We start from the raw sequence: 10,874 nt of genomic DNA, 5'->3' as shown, positions 1-10,874 counted from the left end.
ACTACACAATACCTTTTGTAATCATGAAGTCATCAAGTTCACCAAATGCAAAAATTTCTTCATCAAGGCCATTAGGTTTATACATTCAGTTTAATAATTTCTGATTTTCCTAATTGAATAGCACAAGACTTGTTTAGATTGAATATCACAAAACTTTTTATCTAGAAAAAGACTTAAAATCATAATCAAATACAATCAACAATATCATGTCAACATGTGTTTAGCTTTATGTGAATGAGTACTCCAAGAAATGAGAAAGGGGATAAATTATGGGGAACTGACCTGAGGCATGCCGTTGAGTGTGTCGCCGTATTCGCGGAGGTTCTGAAGGATCCGCGATCGGAGAGTGAGCGGCAGTGAGAACAAGATTAGTATGTGATGAGTGCAAATGCTGAAAACTTTTCATTGAATGATGAGTCTTGAGATTTGAATACTGTAATTTTATATCTTCTCATTGTTCTGTTTTATAATAATTTTCTCTGTAAAATAAGAATGCGGAAAACTTCTGAAATGATCATTTATGTAAGAAGGTAATTTAGTTATAAGAGGTCTCACAATTGAAATGCAATATTTGTTAACATTGTTGGATGAACATTGTTTGGTAATTCAAAAATTGTTCGAGATTTTTTTTTATGGCATTTATAATCTGATCCGTTCACGAACTAGAACTAGAAATGGATGATCTAGTAGTTTTACGTAGGAATCAAATAAGAAGATAATTAGATAATAATGGGTTGGTGGCTCTGATTTCCATTACGGGGGCACGGGCACAGGATAATCAGTTTATTATTCAAGATTAGAAAAGTGAAAGAGAATTTTTTTATCGACCTCCCAATTTTCTTGGATATCCCCGGTGAAAATACCAAAATGCTCATATATTTTAAAAATGTATCTCCGAAATTACTTTTTTTGAAAAAAAGTTGATTTCGAAAGTGTACTTCCGAAAACACAAAAAAGTATTTTCGGAAATGCATTCCGAAATCACTTTTTTGGACTTCGGAGATGCATACCCGAAATATTCCAATTTTTTGTCTTATGTTTATCCGAAAAAATTCATTAATTATAAAAAAAATTAAAATCAAGGTGAATTAATACAATTAATAGTATAATTAATTATATTAATTAAAATATATTATTAAATATATATCATTATAATCAAGATATAATAATATTAACCTAATAAATATCAACCGTGTAATTATCATTATTACTATTCATAACTTATCAAATATCAATTTTATGATATCTGCATTAATCAATATCCTAAAATTTTTATTTTTTTGGGATTTTGATTAATTCGGATATGCCTATCCGAAAAAATCTCTGACAATTTTATTTTTTGGTTTTTTCGGAGATGCATTTCCGAATTCTGGAAAAATTTTGAAAAAAAAACTTCAGAAATGCATCTCCGAAGCAGGGGTATTTTTGAGTTTTCGCTGGAGGTTCTCCCCATAGGGGGGTCTACAAAGAAATTTCCAAAGTGAAATTGGAGATCAAAGATTGTGTACCTTCTCATTGCATGTGAAATGTTTTTATATTTGGGTCAAGTAGAATGGGCTTGAGACAGATTGAGTCTTTTCCATTTGGGCCTTCGGCCGATCTAGAACAATTGTCCTCAAGACTTGGTCAGGCGTTGAAGGAGTCGGGGTAAGCCTTAAGTATCATTGACCGACCTTTATATCATAGTCCAGTGTGAAGTAGAACTTAATCGCTTAGGATCAGTTTTGAAAAGTAATGTGAAACAAACGCATTTAATGTGGTTTTATCATTGAGGCACTTCGTCACCCATTCTTGACACATACAATGACGTGGCCAACTAGGGCGTGGGGCAGTTCATAGAGTGCTTGAGTGCATTTGAGTTTGACGTGTTTTCCTAAGTGAAATTGCAGTCGTTGATCTTGTGATCTATGTTCGTAGTTGGTCTCGATCCTCTAGCAGGAGAACAAATCGCACAAAGACCATACTTTGGCCATGGTACATATTGCTTGTGTAGCTATGGAAAAAAGTACAAGAAACATGAAGTTATGATGGAAACTTTATTCACCTTGTACTTCTTCTTCATAGCTTCACAAACATGATGTTTTTCATACTCCGTTGACAAATAAGTTTGCGTTTTCACATGTTGATTACTTTCATGGTTATGGTAGGACTCAATACGAACAACACATTTTAGTTAATGAAGAAACAACAGCGGCAACAAACTTCATCTAGTTTGAGATACAATGAGAAGAAATATAAGAAGTATGAAGTTGTTGTGTAAGCTTCTTCCTCCTTATATTTCTTCTTCATTGCTTCACAAACTAGATGAACTTCGTAATTGATTCTTGTTCCACGATTAGTTTCAATAAAAGGTGCATCCTAGAAATTTATAATATATCTTTTTCATTGCTCACAAATTTATAATATTTGGTTCTGTTGTATGATGTTGTTTGAGTTTATTATATTCTATTTAGATTATTTGTTTCACTAACCCTCACTTAAAATACATTCATTTAAATTGACATAGATATTATAATCTGAAAAATCAAATTGTATTTGAAAACCAACTTATATCAATCATTATTTTTGGATCGCATGCGTCTCATCGTTCATTTGATGTTCTTTTACATATAGATTATGGTATAATGACCTAGCTCCTCAGATGCATCATTGTATTTGATTATAGTTAAATTTCATTAACTACAAGAAATATAACTATAATCGAAAACCACGATGTATCTAAGAAGTTAGACCAATAAACCACAATCTATATGTAAAAGAGCATGAAATGCACGATGAGACACATGCAATCAGAAAGCAATGGTTTGTTTAAGTTGGTTTTCAAGAATAGCTCAATTTTCAGATTATATACTTCTTCATCAATTTGAAAGCTTGTATTTCTTTAGTGAGGTGTATGGAAAACAAGTAATCTACATATTATATAATAAACTCTGGGCACTTTTCACAATGGTTACATATTGTAACCGTGATAAAAAGTCATTTATGATTTATATAATTTGTAGTGATTGGTTTCGAACCCAGTACCTATGTGTAAGTATCACAATGGGTTATAAGTATAATTGTTGTGATAAGTGGCGCGCGTCCTGCCTTTTAATAACGGTTTCCTGACCGTGATAGAAACAACGAACTTACAACCACACCCTACTTAACATCGGTATGATCCGCGTGATGGTACCCCTTTTCCAACCGTTGTGAAAGCATATTTCTGTAGTAGTGTTTGGAGCAATAAAGAAGCAGAATTCAGCAGAGCCTACTAAGCCAAAGTCCTAGCGCGCCACCACTTTCAGTTCCAGTGAAAAAGTTGGATTCGTAAGCTCACTTAGCGCGGTTCCCTTTACAAATCCAAATATTTTCCAGAGGCGGTCTATTTTGAGTGGTAGCCTGCGAAGCGCGGTGAGCCCTCTTAGCGCGGCTCTGAAATTTTGTGTTTATATTTCTCATTTCATCCATTTTTTAGGCTATGGTTTTGGGGTTTTTTGTCCTAATTCCATCAATTTAATTCTTAGGTTTGGATTAGCTAGAAAACAACAATCGAGTCTTGCACGTGGATGGTCAATGGTGGATTCTTCATCAATCGGAGCTGACAACCCACGAGACGTTTAGTTTATTTCTCTTCCTCTTTGTGTATTTCTCTTTTGTTAGGTTTGTATGTATATTTACTCTGAACTCATGTATATTTATCGTTTATGGCGTTGTATAAAACTTGTTTTACAAATCAATCTTGTTGCTTTCCTTGATCTTTTTGCATTTATGTTTGGATTTGGGATTTTGTAGAGATGGACATCACAAGTATCGCTTAGGGAAAGAAATATATTAGTTTCTGGATTCTAGAGATAGGTTCAAAGCTATAAATCGCTTGTGTATCGAAGCTTAATGCTTTCGTGTTTGAGTTTCGCGTAAGACATCGTCGACGCGAGAATATATATGTTCTCGCAACTTTGTGTTAGACATAGCCTCGACTGTGATACGTCTCGTAGGTGTTGCACAAATGGACAATGATGTGAGAGATACGTGATGATTTTGACGAGTATTGTCTGTTGAGTGCAACTGATCGATAGGTTTAAGTTTGTGACGAGTAGTGTATATTCATATATGATAAGTTATTCTCTCCCAAGAATGTGCTTATTTTCCTTGTTATACCTTTTACCTTTCCGTTCATTTAACCTAAGCTCAGAAACACAGAAATCGTTGAATGGCATTCTAACCAGACCATTCTTTGTGGACACGATAAATCCCGGAGTAATACTTCCAAATATTTTGCTTTCCACTTTATTACGCCAACAGTAACACATGTTACAACAATAATAATAATCTTCTTAACATGCACATTCATGGTATTTATGCAACTTCAAAATTGAATTAAAACATCGCAGCAAAATTATCATCCATAAAAATCCTCAAACTGTCAAACTCATGACATTAGTCTCATAAAAGAGTTTAAAAATAAAATTAAACCAATAATTAAGTTCTTGCAAAATCATCACATAATAGTGATATAAAAATTCAATTCAAGCGTTCCCATCCTGATATTATATATCAGAGCAAGACACCTCTAAATCAACGGAAAACTAATAAAATTCTCTAATGAGCTATCTTCCTTACATCTGCAACTACTTCTGAGTATCTGTAGGTTACCCACGTAGAGGCAACATTCAAACAGAAGGGGTGAGTAATCATAATCAATTATAAAAAATATAAGAGAAAAGTAAACTTCCCAAGTATAGTCTACAATTCCACGGCACCAATACAACATAAACTCGCACCTTCATTCATCATAAATAACACACATAAAACTATCATCATAAAATCATCATGTGAGCACTTAATGACTTAATACTCATCACAACCCACATCATCAACAAGAATATGCAGTGTCACATAGAATGTTATGCAATGACACTAACTCAATGCATGTGGTACCAATTATGAACACCTGGTTCATTTCCCTGCATGATCTCCACCATAGGATCGACTCCCTCTTGGAACCGGAGCATATCAAAAATCGCTACCATCACCACAGTAAAGCTTCACTAAAATCCCCAGATAAGAAATTCTAGCTACTCGCACTCGATCCATCACCATAGAAATGAGGCCCCATCATAAACAGAATTGAAGTTCCCTCATCATGTATGCATGGACTCTCAGCATACAACAACAATACATATATATTTGACCACGGCTAGTCAAGTGTGTCCTCAAAAACATAATCATCATTATAGTAGTATCAACATAACAACATTTATGAATATTACTACTACTAACAACAACATCAAATTTGGCAATCCAACAACTCATCAATCATGGCAACATCGTCATCCCGTAACATTATTAATACAATACAACATTTTCATAGACCGAACACATAAACCAACAACTTCATCAACAAAATAAATATAGAAATAATACCCAAACAGCTCATCTATTACTATCATGTTATATCTTTGCACGTTAGCTTTCCAACGCTTCGAAGGGTGTGTCAAACGGAGTTACATAACTCAAGTTACGACACTTTCAATACACATTGCCAGAATACTCGCCTCGGACTCGCCCGGTGAATTTCCCAACGTCGCAAGCTCGCCCGACAAATTTCCCAGCGAAAATTTCGCCCGGAGCTCGCCCAACAAATTTCACGATTCTAGCAACCCCTAGGTGCGTGTCATACCCTAATTTTTGACCCCCCTGAGATGACATATCTTCAGGATTTTTCATCAGGTCAAGACAAGTACCCAGAGCAGTCATTTCTCCATCTGGTACCTAATCGAGGATGCTCAAAGACAAGAAAGCTCAGGCAAAGGATCAATCAATAACAAAGACTAATCTCTAATACAATCATGGGGCTCAAAGACTTCATTTTTTCTCATCTATGATTGATTAGACATCCAGTCATCTGAGTACAGGTTTACTCAGGTCACCAGACTAGGGTTTTGAGCCTATCAAGGACTAAGATCAGGGATCACATTTGGGAAACCCTAAAAAGCCCCAGAGGGTCATTCAAAGACATCAATCTTCTTCAAATAACTCATATTACAAGATCTACTGGACATCACACTTCAATTCAAAGTCTACAGTCATTATTTTCACCTGGTCGACAAATTAGGGTTTTGACCTAATTCACCAAGATGGTTGACTTTTGATCAGGGAATGAATCCAAAACTCAAGACATGATTCAAGGATCTCTACTACCTCAATATAATCCATTTACATCATTCATTTGAGGAAAAGATCTTGTTTCTACACAAAAACCCAAAAATTCACTTTGTCAGGAAAAAGTCAACTGTGAAGGATCATCATTGACTTTTAAGGTTTTTGGTCAAAAAATGACTTTCAAAGATCAATATCATCAATATATGGATGTCAAAGTCATTTGGCCAAAGAAATTCAAAGAAATTCATCAAGGAGCGAAAAGTCGGGAATTAGGGTTTTTGAAGGCATGGTGAGAACTCAAAATTTCACCTACACAACTCAAAAAACTTCCAACATGAAAGTTGTAGATCTTGCAAAATAAAACAACATCTTACAAAGGAACTTTTTTCAAAAGATCAACCATTTATGAAGTTTTGGAAATTTTGAAGTTTAGGTCATAAACACTTAGAAATTTTTCTAAGTGTTTTAACCTAGTTTTCTTCCAACTTTGGCCTCATTTTTCACAAATTTCCCAAAGGATTCTGAAGAAGACATAAACTAATGATTTAAAGTAGATGTTTAGGGCTTTCCAAATTGTGTTCAACCTTCTCCAAATTCAATTTGAGCTAAGAGTTATGCTTGTCCAAAGTTGGCCTCATAAACTAAAATTATAGGTCATGTACAATTTGGAACTTTGCAATTTTGTGCATCTTGCTTCACTAAGTGGTGCTACACGACCTCTAATGCATCTGAAAACATACCATGCATCAATTTCCATCATTGCATAAAGATTGAAGAGAATATTCCAAAACCAAGCCATGTGATTAAGTAATGATTACATTCTTGAATTTATGGCAAATGATGAATCATCAAGGAATCTTCTCACTAGCCAATTGGAACCCTCCTCTGAATCAGAAATGTCCCCCAAGATCCTGCAAGATCAATGGTTGGGGAAGCTAGCCCGAAAATGCATCATTGCACTTGGATATTTTCCAAACTTTCTTCATGGCTAAGGAAGCAAATCAACTTCACTAAGGAAGCTCACTCCTCTACTTCAGTACTGAACCATTTGCCTATAAATATAGAGGCATTCCTCATTCAAAATCACACCAAAGCAACCATAATACTTGCTTTCTCATTCTCTCCTTTTGCTTATTGTTTTTCAAAGTTCTTTGGCAAGAAGAATCGATTTCTTCAAACCAAGGCTCATCTTTGAAAAGTAAGCCTTCTATCATCCTCAGGGGGTTCATTTGAGGTGATCCAAGCACCTGGATCACTTCTGTAAGTAGAAGAACACCATTATCGAGTTCATTTTGGAGCACTTGCAGTTGGAGGACCATCGAGCAATTCAAAGAGTTTCCAACAAAGCCAAGCATCCAGGCACGTTCCTCTGGTCATAGTGAAGCTAACCAGATGGCTGCAGCTCATCTGTAACTCCAAATTCAACAACCTCCATGTTCACTTGAAGCTGAAATCGAGGGAGGTCCATAGAACAATTCAGAAGGATTCAAGTCACAATAAGCATTCAGTTAGCATCACTGGGTTACAAGGAAGCTATCCAGATCATCCCTACAAGCCCAGGTGCTCTCAATCATCCTCACGACCTCCATTTTCAGAGGTAAGTTTTCAAGCTCCAGCTCCTTAATTCAAGTACTCTTTATGAAATAGCTCGATTCTATCTTGTTCAGCATCATCAGAGGATTAAAAACCCTCTATCATCATTCATTTATTCATCTTGTGCATCATTTAATTTTAAAATTAGGGTTTACGTGTTCTTCGTGTTCATGCTAAAATTAGTTAGTTACACTTAAGATAAATAAATTCTGAATCCATGGCCATGTTCCTCGTCCAAAATCAAGCAAAATTGATGTTTACATCACACCATTTGGTTGAGAAACAAGGGAGTTAGAAATTCAAAATTTCTGAGCTCAAGGTTGAAGACGAAGATGGTGGCGCGCGAAATTTGAATCTCATGGGTCTTTTTAAAATATAAACAATTCGTTGCATCTGAATAACAAGCTGCGCGCGCAGCTCAGCTGGTTATTGTTTTGTGGTGTGACCAAAGGGGCGTGGGTTCGAACCATACTAGGGCCAAACCAATTTTTTACCCCTTATTTTCTTTCTTTTTTTATACAAACTTCACTTAATTATTTAATCTATCAAATTAAGTCATTTTTACTTCATTTTTCACACACATGTCACTTAATACATATATTTTGTGTTTAATCAAAAAAATCATAAAAATATTATTTATTTTCCTATATTTTAATTAGGTTTAAAATCATATGTTTTAAGTTATTTTCTTAAATACTTAATATACATTTTCACTTTGTATTAATCTAATTAATTGTGTGAGTAATTATATGATAAAAACCCTAATCATTTAGGTCTTAATTAGGTATAGATTTTGTCTGTACTTCAATTAAGTTGACTTTTGTCAAAATTCAAATTATGTTCAAACTTCAAAGTAAACAGACAATCGAGGTCTTCAAACAACAGAACCCCGTATCTTTTCAACTGTTTTCATAAACAGTAAACCATTTTTTAAATCGGGCCTCTAATAGAGTGTAAGTCCCAAAAACCTTCTCTTCTTAGCTTGTTTTCAAAACTGTATTTTCAAAATCTTCTTTCTGTTTTCAAAACATTCTTCTGGTATTTGAAGGGCATTATTCCCGGTGAAACTCTTCAGATACCTATGTGACCTTTGTCCATCTTCACTTCTTCTGTTTTCAAAAACCATTAACTGTTTATCATATATATTCAACTGTTATCAACAAAACAACAAAAATACTGTTGAGGCTCTGTACATACTTCTTCAATGGCCTCCACTCCATCCAGGTTAGGCTTTACAAGCTTTCAATTTACAGTCTTTATTTAAATTACTGTCAAATATAAACTGTGCATATATTAGTTTAGAACTGCGTTTGAGTATAAACCTTAGGACAGTTAAACTATATATATTATAGGAATATGACCTAGGATTGAGAATGTCTTCCCGGTGAAGGCTCTTTCCTAATTAGAGATCTGTAGTTCAAACCCCCAAGATGAATTATTCCCGGTGAAACATCTTGGCAAAAAACCTTAGAATCCAAATAATAGGACACATCCACCCAAAGAGGAATTATTCCCGGTGAAACCTCTTACCCATTTGCTTAGAGCCAAAATAAGTTCAAAACCACATAAGCTTTCTCTTGTGCTACAACAAGGACCCTCGATTAGCCTCCTCTTGGGCTTTGTACAAGGACCCACAGGCTTCTTAAAAGCATTTCCAGCTTCCTCTTGAGCTTGTATACAAGGACCCATCAGGTTTCTTACAAACATAGGAACAGGTCTTTAGTCACCTTTTAGCCTACCCTGGTGAGTTTCTTCCAATTTAAACCAGACTTTAAAACAAGCTAAGTTTGTCTCAATTTTGCATTGAGTACACTCTTTGGAATGAGAGACATGGACAGTCTCTGTCACCCTTATCTTCATCAATCCTCCTTAGTAGAGTCTAGGATCTATGTTTTGGTCATCCTCAGCATTGAGTCAGCCTCCATCTTGGGCTTTAAACAAAGAGTCTCCACTAGATAATCTTTCTGCCATCCTTCATTTCAATAAAAATCCCTGGAAAGGGTTAGCCTCCAAAGTCATTTAAAATCAATCCATTCCTTCATTTCAATAAAAATCCCTGGAAAGGGTTAGCCTCCAAAATTAATAAATAAATAATAGACTTCATTCTCTTAGGTAACAATTTCCCCAAAAGAGTCAAAATCCCTGGAAAGGGTTAGCTTCCAAAAAAAACATGATAAAAGTCAGTCTTTTAATAGACAAATTCACCAGCTGAATCAAAATCCCTGGAAAGGGTTAGCTTCCAAAAGAAAAACAGTCTTTTTAATCTCCAGTAGAGTTAAAACCAACAAAAACAGTTAGCCTCAACCTTGGGCTTCATACAAGGCACCCAAACAATAAAACTCCCCTGTCAAGAGTTAGCCACAACCTTGGGCTTTGTACAAGGCACACAAATAGAGTCTCCCTAAGTAGAGTCAGCCTCAATTCTGGGCTTTGTACAGAACACAAAAATACCCTGTAATTAATCCCCAGTGGAGTCATCTCCCAGAGTCAATAATATTAATTAATCAATCAAAAAGCCTCAAGCTTGGGCCTCATACAAGCCAGCTAAATTCAAATCTTTTATACAGTAGATAGACATAGCTTATCTCTATAGAGAGATATTTTTACTACTCTACCACATTCAAACAAACAAACATTTCAATTTCAATTTCAAATTCAATTTCAAATCAAAGTCTCCCATTTAGGACTCTGAAAGACATGCTCTGGCACATCCCCAGACTTGTACACTTTCCCTAATTTGGACGAGCATCTTTCTTTCATTTAAGAGGCATCTGACTGGCATACTTGCACACACACAAGTAAGGTCCCCCTCTTGAATGAAATGAATCCAGTTATTCTGTCACTCCTTTAAATGTTTGTGGTAGAATAGTACAAATACCTCTCTGTAGAGATAATTTCATGTCTCTTTACTGTAAACAGAGATTTAATTCCAAGCTTCAACCTTGAGCTTCAAGCAAGGCACCAAAAACATTAATTTCCCTAGTTAGTTCCCCGAACTACATTAAGCTCTGACTTCCACTAGGGATATGTAGGCATGAGGTTCACAAGGAATCTCAGCGAGCTAATAAAATACCAAAAATAGTCAGTCTGTCTGTCTGTCTGTCTTTTCAAATCAATTCAATTCCTTCTCCTAACAC

At 35.3% G+C, this 10,874-nt stretch overlaps 1 protein-coding gene across 1 annotated transcript in view; it reads right to left on the bottom strand.

The window, feature by feature from the left end:
- Positions 1-763, bottom strand: part of LOC131642961 (uncharacterized) — a 28,135-nt gene extending 27,372 nt beyond the window's left edge. The window contains exons 1-2 of the transcript XR_009296085.1: positions 283-763; positions 13-109 (exon numbers count right to left, since the gene is read on the bottom strand). The gene's annotated coding sequence lies outside the window, so the exon portion shown is untranslated. The remainder of the gene's footprint in view (positions 1-12; positions 110-282) is intronic.
- Between the last annotated feature and the right edge of the window lie 10,111 nt (positions 764-10,874).

This window comes from Vicia villosa, unplaced genomic scaffold (genome assembly GCF_029867415.1).
Source record: "Vicia villosa cultivar HV-30 ecotype Madison, WI unplaced genomic scaffold, Vvil1.0 ctg.006230F_1_1, whole genome shotgun sequence".
Taxonomy (NCBI): Eukaryota; Viridiplantae; Streptophyta; class Magnoliopsida; order Fabales; family Fabaceae; genus Vicia; species Vicia villosa.
This window is presented reverse-complemented; position numbering and strand designations above follow the sequence as displayed.